General features: G+C 38.1%; 1 non-coding gene across 1 annotated transcript; it reads left to right on the forward strand.

The window, feature by feature from the left end:
* The first annotated feature begins 9,600 nt into the window (after positions 1 to 9,600).
* On the forward strand, positions 9,601 to 9,649 carry MIR924 (microRNA mir-924). The gene has a single exon (NR_032705.1). It is a non-coding gene; the product is annotated as a microRNA mir-924 (primary transcript).
* Positions 9,650 to 11,823: the final 2,174 nt, after the last annotated feature.

Here is an 11,823-nt window from a genome sequence, read left to right on the forward strand (position 1 = left end):
GTTTGTTTATTTGTTTGTGTTTGTCTCTCAAGGCAGTAGCAGCAGGTTAAGCTGCTTCTCCATTTGTGAGCTTCCTTCCACCCCAATTTGTCTTTTTCTTTCTTTTTGTAATGAATTCTGATGTACTTACATCCTTCCAGGGATTAGGCCTGACAGCGACAGCCCACAATAAAGTGAGCACGAGGTCACACAACAATATATGAAGAAGAATGAACTATAATTAAGCCAACATAATTGCATACAAGCAACACCCTCCAAAGTAGGGAACAATAAATCTTTGGCTCAAAGTAATGAGGAAAGGGAGATGAGAACATTGAAACAGCTTGATTGAGCAGTCTTAAAGCTCATAGTGAAAGAAAAACACATGACAAAAATTGTCTTGGGTTCCTAATCCCAAGAAACAAACCTGTCCCCCAAAATGCAAGACGTTTACTTTCTAAGCTGCATCATTATTGCCAAGCACTTAATTCCTTCCTTGTTTGTTGTTGGATGAACAGTTGGCCCTACCTTTATTACTGGAGCCAGTATTCAATTACCAGGGTACTGGGAAGAGCCTTATCAAGAATACCAAACCTGAAGCTAATCAGCACAATATTCAAATGAAGTCACAATTCATTCTGTTTATTAGTATTTTCATTCCAGCAGCCGGTTGAACGTATACTTCCTTTGAAATGATTTTTTAAACTCCCCAGTCCCTACCGAGCAGAGACAGGTTTGTGATCAAGTACATTTTCTTACTGCAAGGCATCTAGAAAACTGACCTGCTCTCAGAGAGGGTGTGTGACTGTGAGGAACTTGGAAGCCCACACGAAAATGAATATGGTAGTTACTTTTTATCTCTTACTGGTGGAGGAAAAAAGAGGCTATAATATTGTCAATGATGGAAAAAGAACAGAGATGAGAACTTTCTTCACTTAGAAAGTATTTGACTACATGGAGATCCATAGCAAAGGATGATTTAATTTTGACTGAGTCTATTTGTTCCTATACTATCCACATAATAAAAATATTAATAATTAGGACATTAATGAACTATAACTTAATCAGTGAGAACATATTTGATGAGTTTTTACTAGGCTCCTGAATGTGGCCTAGTCATACACAAGCAAGTCATGATATCAGTTCCTTTCCCAAAGAATAAATTTTACACTGTGGAGATGGGTTGGATCAAGGGTAAGACACATGACAAAATCATAGACTAGTTCAATTATGAGCTATAGATTATCAAATATAGGGAATCATACAGAGAGAGAAATTACTATAGAACAGAGAAGCTGTAAATATGGAAAAAGAGTTGGACTTCAACTTAAACGCTTGGCAAAACAGGAAGGAACCTGCTCCCTACTTCTTCCTTGTACTTTTCCTGCAAACTGGGCAGCAAGTTTTCATTCTACTTTAAAACTATTTAGACCATAATTACACCAAGAATTGTATACTATCATATTTGCCTTTTGTAGGCCACTGAGGACATCATTTGTAACTCAGTTCTTATCAATTGAGAAACTGGTAGAAAAACGAAGGAGACTAGATGGAACCTTAAGAAAGTGTGCCTTTTTAAAATGTCCCTACATGGAGTAAAAGAAGAAAGAGAGAAAAGTAAAGAAGAACAGAGATGAAGAGAGAGAAAAGTAGTGAGAAACAAAGAGGCAGAGAGAAAGGAAATAAGTCAAAGTATCAAAGGAGAAGGAAGAAGGAGAAGGGTGAAAACAAAACAAAACCAAAACCGAAAGTTGAGGAGAAAAAAAAGTTAGGATATTTGAAATGTTTCAGAATTTTGTGTGAATTCTTACATTTTAAAAATACATTCTGTGTGTGAGTGTGTGTGTGTGTGTGTGTGTTGGTGCTCTCTAACAGATCTCTAGCCTTACGAGTATTTGGTTTTACAACAGTGATTGGCCAGTTATGTTTGAAAACTGGTCTCATGTGGGAAAACTTGCTCTGCTCCCTGTACCAGAAAGAGCAGGGTCCTGGAGCCAGAGTTCAGGGCAATGAAGAAGAGTCTTGTCAAGAACTCTTAAGGCTTCATGACCCTGCATATTCAAGTCAATAGGTTGTCAGATACAGTGTTTGGTGCCTACTAACCTATTGACTTGAATATGCCAGGTTAATATAAGATTGTATTTGGCCCAAAGTGAGTTGACTTCAAAGCCAGTGGCCATAGACTAGAAAGCCAGAGAAAAATGAGGTTGTAAGAACAAAGGAATTTGGGGGACCCTCTCTTACCCTAGAAATGGAGCAGGCATGTGTTTGAAATATTTGTGTTTACTAATTAAATACATATTATTTATTTTTACATCTTTTTTTGCTTAACTCAGGAGGGGAAAATGTGCATTATTTAAAAGAACCAGACAGAAGGAAAACACAAAAAAGAAACCATTTGTATTCAAATCTTGGCAAATATCCAACCTGCAATAACTTGAAGATTTAATATTATTACATGGAAAAAAAATAAAGCCTAATGCTCATCCAAGCATATTTCAATCAAAGCTCTCTCTGGGAACATTCCTACTGACAATACAATTTCGTGCAAAATAAACAATAAGATGCAAAAACTACAGTAAGCAGTTTAGGAAATTACATATCAAATATCTTCCTAAGAGCCTGGGGGTCTTATAAGCAGAAGTTTTGCCTAACAGGTCTCATTGCATATGCAGATTTAAATAATTCACTTGTTTAAGAAATCTCCTATTCTCTATTTACTCAAGCACTTCAGCAGTAGGTTGTTGCTGGCAGTCATGCCACGAGTCAAAGGGAAAAAAGGTTATTTTTCTAGTTTTGAAGGGAGTGATTTGAAAATAAGTAGTAAGCCTAGGGTTTTGCGGTAAAGTCAGGTAACAATAGTATATTCAGTGAAAATATGTTCTAAGTGTGATTTCAGAAACCTGGGTAATTGCATTTGTCCATTCTCATACTGCTATAAGGATACATTCAAGACTGGGTAATTTATAAAGAAAAACAAGGTTTAATGGACTCACAGTTTCACATGACTGGGGAGGTCTCACAATCAATGGCAGAAGGTGAAGGAGGGGCAAAGTCACGTCTAACATGGTAGCAGGTAAGAGAGAGTGTGCAGGGTAACTGCCCTTTATAAAACCGTCAGATCTCATAAACACTCACTCACTATCATGAGAACAGCATGGAGGTAACTGCCCCCATGATTCAATTACCTCCCACTGGGTCCCTTCCACGACATGTAGGGATTATGCAAACGACAATTCAAGATGAGATTTGGGTGGGGTTACCCCCAAACCACATCAGTAATTCATACATATATGCAAGCATAAACACTGAATATTTGTGTGGGCATGTTTAGCTGTCTAGCCAACTGGATAGCCTATCTGTCCCAGTATACAGGTAAGAATTCCCAAGAGAGATGCTGTCCAGGTCACAAGAACAGTGAATATAGGTCAGCACTGGAATTAGAAAACAAGTCTTCTACATGTTGGTTAATCTTTTCACTACACAAAAAGACCACACATAGCATTTGATATATACATAAAAATACATATATATATACACACATATATAATTTATACATATGTGCTTAGGCTTATACATTTATAAAATCTTAAATTTGTGTCTGTGTATCCTTTCAGACTCCCAAGTTAGACTTTGATTAAGTTGAATAAATCTTCAGTTCTCTCATGCATTCACATATTTTCTCTGATGATTTGGCCAATAATAGCATAATAAAATAAAAAGACAACAATAATAAACTAACCAGATCTTCTCCAAAAGAAGAAAGTAACAAAATCAATGTCTGCAACCCAAGTAGTAGTGAGGTAGCTATTCAGAGTTTTTGGTCTGAGGGTCTATATTGAAATGATCTTGGTATGGACAGGATACAGGGAAATACTGCGTATAAGAGGATGGTTCCCTGGCAAAGGCCTCACCCTCAAGCCTGGAAACCCATGGCCCTAAATGAGAAAAGGCATTCCTGTTTTTGCACCCAAATGTTGCCTTTTGGCCCACCATGACCCCTCTATCCTGTACCCACATAAACTCCAAACCCCAGGCTCCACAAGCAGTAGAGCAGCAGAGTGGCATGGCAGAGAAGGAGAGAAGAGAGGAGGCATCTGAATGTTGAGAGGAGTTTGGCTGGGGACAGTCAGAGAGGAGGTAAGCCATGGGAAAGTCAAACTCCAGGGAAAAATCATCTTCCCACTCCATCCCCTCTTCAGCTTCACATCCCACCGAGAACCACCTCCATCACTGAATAAAATCCCCACATTCACCATCTTTCAAGTCTGTGTGACCTGATTCTTCCCAGACACTGCACAGGAATTCGGGATGCACTGGGTGTGGGAACCCAAACAGGATGTTACACTGAGTTTTCACTGAGCTGTTTAACATTTAAGCCATTCCTGAATGGCAAGGCTAAAAGAGCACTGTAACATCCCTAGACACTGCCACAGGACGGAGCCTAAAACCACTCGCCCAGACTCCTGCACCTGCTCACCTGCATGCTCCCCCTCGTATAAGGAGTTTGAGCATGGAATGGCCAAATAAATGAGCCACAGCCCTGTCTCATGTGCCATAAGGGGTTTAGGGAACTTTCCTGTTTCAATCTGATTATAAAAATTCTTAAACTTTAAAAAGATGCATTTTTATTTTAGTCCCATTTTTTAAAAAGTTTCAAAATTAATATATATTGAAGACAATATAAGAACACTTTTTACTAATAACCTCTATTTCAGATAAATATAGCCCACAGAGTCTAAAGCATTGTTGATAACAAAAGCACGTAATAGAGCTCAACTTAGTTGAATGTGTTCTTTATGATTTCCAGGCTCTATCCACACTTTCAGTTTTTCTCTATACAAATCTCACAGATATTTGAATATATCTACTTTCTTTATTAAAAAAAAATACACTGTGCCTAGGACAGTGGGAAATTCAAAGTAGAATAAATGATCTTGCTCTAGTAGAGTTCAGAGTCTTAATGGGATAAAGTGTCCTGTTTCGATGAAAAGTTAACTTTCAGTTCAAAGCCGTATGCCATTCAGCCAAAAGAATATCTTAGAGGAAAAGCCAGATTGTTCTGGGAATCAAGGAAGCTTTCCTTGGAAGATGGACTTGTGAGGAATAGATACTGATGAGAAATGTGAACTTTCATTTGAAAAAATTGTCTGAAAGGATGAAGGCTAAATTGTTAACAGCAATTTCCTCTGATGAGATTTGTGCAATTTTGGTGTTTAAGTGAGAATAGGCTTAAAGTTTGTTCTGTATATGTCTGCAGTTATTGAGGTTTTTCACAATAAAATATATAGTTAGATGTTACTGGTGTCATTATAAGAAAAATAATGTTAGGGTTTATAGACTGGGTGGACAAGTTGAACAAAGCAAGAGGCTAGATAATTACATACAAGTATCAGAATGTTGAAGAAAGTATGGTGCTTAGAGTTCATGGTGACAGGAGTGGAGTGTGGTTATAGGATGGAGTTTAAGAAATGTTATACTATAAAATTGGGTCTGAAACTCATTGCCTAAGGTAAGTCACATGATGGCCGATGTTTATTCATTTAAAAAGTCATCATGATTTTCAACAAATATGTATTCAGCATCTACTCTATCATTGTTCTTGGGGGAAAATAGCTCAGCTTTCTTGGAACATGCATTTCATGGGGAAAGAGGGGATGGTAAGTAAATCAATGGTTAAACATTTTAAAATCAGACAAAGTTATGTTCAGTAAGGAAAATTAAGTCAGGGGATGTGAAAGAGATGCAATGTGGAGTTACCATTGCTGATGGCTCAAAGAAAGTCTCTCTCAGAGGATGATATGAGCTATGATATTAATGATGATAAATTATAATGAAGAAAAATGGTGTGGGTCTGGCCTAAATAAGGTTTAGGTATTGACCAAAATACAATCAATCACCCATGCATAGAGATATAACATACCAATTGAAATCACAAGGCTTCTCAAAAACCTTAAAAATTGGTTTTGCTTTCTCTGACAACTATGTGGACCTAATTAAGGGCAAACTGCCTTCTCAATGGCCTTCATTCAATCAGCTTACTCAAGGGAAAACAACAACAACAACAACAACAACAACAACAACCAAGAAGGCCAATAAATAGCAAACAAATACAGGACTCTCTTTCACAGATAGTCTGCAGTTTTCACTTTTATAAACTCATCCTTTATCTTTGTTTGGAGAGATGATCTATACAGGATTGAGCTCCCTCACATAGGGGCATATTCAATTACCCTCCAACTAAATGTCTTTGAGTCTTTCCTTGACAATGCTAAAAAGAAACAAATAGGCTAAGAAGAAATGCAGATATCAGGAGGAGGCACATTCTTGATAGATGAAACAGCTGTATATAAGTAGTAAGGACTCTACCTTAGAATAATTTGTATTCAGATAGAAACTGAGAGTGGAAATGAAGCAGATTAGTTTGGGGTAGGAAGAGGTGTTATCCATTGTCTTGTTTTGGCTACATTAAGCATGGATACATTTCAGATTTATATATGGAGAGGGCAAGGATGCAGTAAAATGTTTAAATTTGGTGTTCTGAAAAGAGAGAAAATAAAGATATATGAATTGAAGAATCACAATATATACAGATGCTTTTTAAAGCAATGTGACTAGATGATGTGGAGGGTAAGGGAAAGAGCATGTCGAGGGAAGAGATGGGAATCTACATTCATTTATAACAGCAACAACATTACTCAGAACATGATTAGCACTTAAATCTTCTTTCTTTCTTTCTTTTTTTTTTTTTTTGAGACAGAGTATCTCTCTGTAGCCCAGGCTGGAGTGCAGTGGCGTGATCTCGGCTCACTGCAAGCTCTGCCTCCTGGATTCACGCTATTCTCCTGCCTCAGCCTCCCGAGTAGCTGGGACTACAGGTGCCCACCACCACGCCCAGCTAATTTTTTGTATTTTTAGTAGAGACAGGGTTTCACTGTGTTTGCCAGGATGGTCTCGATCTCCTGACCTGGTGATCCACCAGCCTCGGCCTCCCAAAGTGCTGGGATTTGAGGCTGAGCCAACACGCCCGGCCGATTAGCACTTAAATCTTATGTAGCCTGTGTGAAACTGCAAGCCAATGTGCAAACAGGTTAGTTAAATCAAACATAAAGTTACCTTTGTCCTGTTTGCATTGGAGTTAACACAATACAAGTTTTGTTCTTCATCCTCAGGCTTACATGATTTAAACTAATCATTTCATTTAATACATAGTTAAGTGTATCCTGGCATAATAATTATCATTAATCAAACTTAAAAGGAAATGTTTTACCAGCCAGAATGCCTGTTTGTTACTTGGAAATGAGGATTTATTCTGGCACAATATCTTTAACTAGCTGTCCAGATGTTAAAATTGATTTCTGGCAGATCTAAGTTGAGATCTCAAGGCATATAAACCCCTAATTCTTACTGCGATTGGTAATCAGTAATTCTCAATTTCTTAAGTTAATTAATTAATTCTGCCAAGAAAAGTGATCTTGGGATTCAAATAAACGTGACTTTGAATCCGAATACTATATATTACTGACGACTTTAGCCAAGTTACTTAACATGGTATGAACAGTTTTCATACATCTAAAATGGTAGTGATAATGCCTACACTCTAGAATTGTTGTGAGAATTAAATAAAATAATAGATGTATGAAGGGATTAAGTATGTGACTGGCACATAGTAAGGGCTCAGAAAATGCTATTAGTTTGTTAAAGTCAGAAAAAAGGAAACGTACTATCAGGGATTCAAACACTTGGAAACAGTTTACAAACATTTAGCTGCTTTGAACCTTGCGTTGTATTTTAAAACTGTGTGCATTTTAACATTTCCTCACAGCAGTCTGTCTGTGTTAATATGAAATTCTCCATCAAATAATAGGTCATATTGACCTTTAAAGAAAAGAGTACGTAAAATTCTACTTCCTACCACCTAGAACACCATGCCTCAAAACAAGATGCTGGGATAGAGGAAAGCTCATTTAACAGTCTTAATATTGTCAGTTAGTATTAATGTAACATTCATATTGGTGAGAGATAGCACTGACTCCCAGAGGAAAGAATGAAAATACCCGAATATTTACCATATTTACCCATCTAAATCTTATGATCTGAATCTCAGTGACCTTTATTGATCAGTCATAGTAAGCCTAGGAATACAGGAGCGAAAGTTTATTAAAAAGTTTTAGAGCAGGAATGAAAAGAAGTAAAGTAAACATGGAAAAGGGCCAAGTGGGTGACTTGAGAGATCCAAGTGCTCTCCATCCGACCCTTCACTTGGGGTTTTATACATTGGCGTGGTTCTGAGGTTTGCATTTCATCTCCCTCGTTTTTTCCTTCGGGCTGGCTATCTGCACACACGTGCAGTGGTCTGCCAGCACTTGAGAGGGGCTGCATGCACAGTGTTTACTGAAATTGTGCACATGCTCATTTGAGGTATTTTTCCCCTACCAGTTGAATGTTCCTAGAGGAAGGTCATATACCAATTAAACTGCCATTTTGCCTTTTACTGTGCATACTGAAGCCTGCTCACCAAACTCTTGAGATCTTAGGAAGCTACTGATAACCAGTTTCGCGTGTTTTCTATCTTTTGGGAGACTGCCATTTCCTGGCACCAGCTGTGACCAATTATTATTTTAGAGAGACAGTGTAACGACTGCCTATCACCTGATGGTTGCCTGATATTCCGGGGTAGAAGGCCCTCTCCTGCCGTACTCATGTCTGCCTAGCTACCTATTCTAACATTCCGTGCACCTAAAGGATGAAAATGAAGCAAAATTAATATAATTGGAGAGTTTATTTGGGCCAAGGTTGAGGACTGCTGTCCAAGAGTCATAGATTCAAGTAGTCCTGAATATGTGCTCCTATTAGCATTTGCAGCAGTTACAAGTGGTTTTTCAAAGAAAAAATGAATAAGCAGAAGTTAAAGGCAGTTCCTAAAATTTTTAAAAATAAGATATATTGTTTATTGAAATAATAAGCTATTGATTATTATTGTTTTTATCATAAATTCCAGGAACATGAAGAAAATAGGTGAGAGTCACATTGTATAACTTGGGGTAATATTTTAGGAAGTTTATCAGCTAGTCTGGAAACTACACAGAAGGAAAGAAAAAAACCAAATGCCTTTAAATAATTACCCCCCAAGCATGGATGTGTGGGATGGGAGGGTGAGTGAAGTCTCATGCTCATGGTTCTCTGGGCCTGAAAAATGTTACATATCTCACATTCCTCAGACTACTCTGGGGAATCTATAGATAAAAATTGGGGCAAAAAGGAACACTTAAATTCATGTCTGAGTTGGAGAGTAGAGAAAATGGTACAAAGAGACTCACATAAAGAAGGATGCACTTAGGGTTTGGGTTTCTATTCCACTCACTGTTAAAATATGCTCTTGGCTGGTGGACAAAATGGACTTCTCTCGGCTAACTGAGGTGCTCAAGGTTAAAACAGAACCAGGCAGCCAAGGCTGGGTGAGGAAGGGATCACATACTCTGCATTCTTGGAAAAAATGTTTTAGAAGTGTCACAGGACCTCTTTCTGCAATCAAAGTAAACCAGTTTCTGTTATTTATCCTGAAATATATTGCTGGTGAAAATTCCTCAGCTGACCACCCACAGACCACCTAAACCAGCCAATAGAGTCTTGTGTTGTCTTGCTTAAAGGCCATCCAACCTAGAGTCTATACCTGATTCCCCTCCATCCTATGGTTTTTGCCTTAATAATAATTTTCTACTCCTTGAACCCTTTTTGGTGTGTATTGTGGTTTGCACTGAAGGCTGAATCTCCCCAATCTGCAGATCGCTTTCAGAAAATAAGGTTCTCATTTTGCCTCTGTAAATCTCATTGGTATATACTGTAGGGGCAAAGAAAGCTTCCCCTCTGCCCTCTAAAGGTTTGCTGAAAATAAATTGTAAATAGGCAGATTAATAATAGAAAAAGGCATGTAGCATTTATTTAATGTGCAGGAGCATGAGGGAATCACAGGAGAATGATGGCCCAATAACTCAATGAGGTCCAGATTATTTATATAACCTTCTTAGGAGAAGGGACAATCAAGGTTTTAGCAATTTTGAGGGGTAGTAAATGATTTTTAGGGGGAATGAATGGACTCAACAGACAAAAATTAACTTGGAAATGATTCTCTTTGGAATTCAAATAAGGCCGAGAGACATTATCTTATAAAAATGTCCTTCCAGGTATGGTTGCATTCCTGTCTTCTTTTCTGTGATAGGTAATGAGATTTCCGAGCGGGAGTGGAGGGCAATTGTGTTCTCTTTGGCAGGTCCAGTCTTAAAGTAGATAAGGAAATTTCAGAGGAAAGCCTAAATCCTGTGCTTTGGAAAAGCACATTGTCATATTTTAGGGTATTGTTTTCTGAACCTCAGTAATAGTCACACAGATAATTTTTCCAGTGAGGACTCCACATTTTAAATAATTTATTTAGCAACAGGCTTTTTGACATTTTTACTAATCATAGGTATATACTCTCCAAATTTTTTGATCAGCACAAGCTATATCACGTCAACCAGAGTTATTCCAATGAGTTTTACTTTACACAAAGCAAAGAAGCCTGACATTTGATCTACGTCTGAGCAGGTTGTAGTTACCTGAAAAAGGTTTTAGTTTAGTGTTTTCTTGTTTGTTTGTTTTGTTTTCAATATTACAGATGACTTGTGAACCTTTATCACTTAGCCCCATGGGTCTAAAGACCATATTAGAATGACTGACCCGCAGTGAATCTTTCTCCTCTGGTAGCCAATATTGAAGGATTTGGAAGTGGTGGCATGTCTGGTATTCAAGCCCTAAGAGATGTCTGAGAGATTGATCAAAGGAGCAGTGGAAGCCTGTCTCTTGTATGCCCCAATTTCACAGAATACCTCTTTGTATTTTATAGTCTTTTACTATCTGTTGTTGCACTTAGCATAGAATTGCAAATTCCTATTGATTGATTAAACCAATTTAGACTGGTTCACTTGCAGATGGCCCAAAGGGAAAAACAAAAAACAAACAAAAAAGGAAAAAAAAATCTAAGTTATTTCACTTCAAGGGCCTCTGAATGTGTGTTGCAATACAGAGAACAATGATCTCCTCTGTCACGCAGTTTCTTTTTTCAAGATTCCTTATAGGTTGTTACTGTTTTCCACCACCACAGTTTGTAAATAGCAGAATATGAAACAGGCAGTTGTTCTAGTAATTTGCAGTTTCAAACCTACGTCTTAATGCCTTTCCCCCCAAGTCATTAATTACAGCACAATGGATCAAAATCTCAAGCACACACCTCCTCCAGAGGACTATGGCTCATTTCATAGTTCAGGAAAGGGCAGAGCCAACTGTCTTTTCTTCTGACCCTTATGAATTGCATGCACACCCAAGCCAACTTGACCTCTTTATCTAAAATCTTGAAGTTGTGACCCAGGGAGGGCCTGTGAAGACAAGATCTATAATGAATGTGTGACTTAAATATGCTTATACTATGATTGACTTTGTGGTCACAGTGGCTAAAAATGATATAGTTTAGATTAGAGCCCCCACACAAATCTCATGCCAAATTGTAACCTCCATTGTTGGAGGAGGAGCCTGGGGAGAGATGATTGGATCATGGGGGAGGACTTTCCCCTTGCTGTTCTCGTGATACTGAGCAAGTTCTTATGATATCCGGTTGTTTAAAGAAGTGTGTGGCAACTTCCTCTTTGCCCTCTTCCTTCTTCTTTGGCCATGTAAGATCTGTCTGCTTCTCCTACACCTTCCACCATAATTGCAAGTTTCCTGAGGCCTCCTTAGCCATGCTTCCTGCACAGCCTGCAGAGCTGTGAGTCAATTAAAACCTCTTTCTGCAATCAAACTAAACCAGTTATC

The sequence above is a fragment of the Macaca mulatta genome, chromosome 18 (genome assembly GCF_049350105.2).
Source record: "Macaca mulatta isolate MMU2019108-1 chromosome 18, T2T-MMU8v2.0, whole genome shotgun sequence".
In the NCBI taxonomy this organism is placed as follows: Eukaryota; Metazoa; Chordata; class Mammalia; order Primates; family Cercopithecidae; genus Macaca; species Macaca mulatta.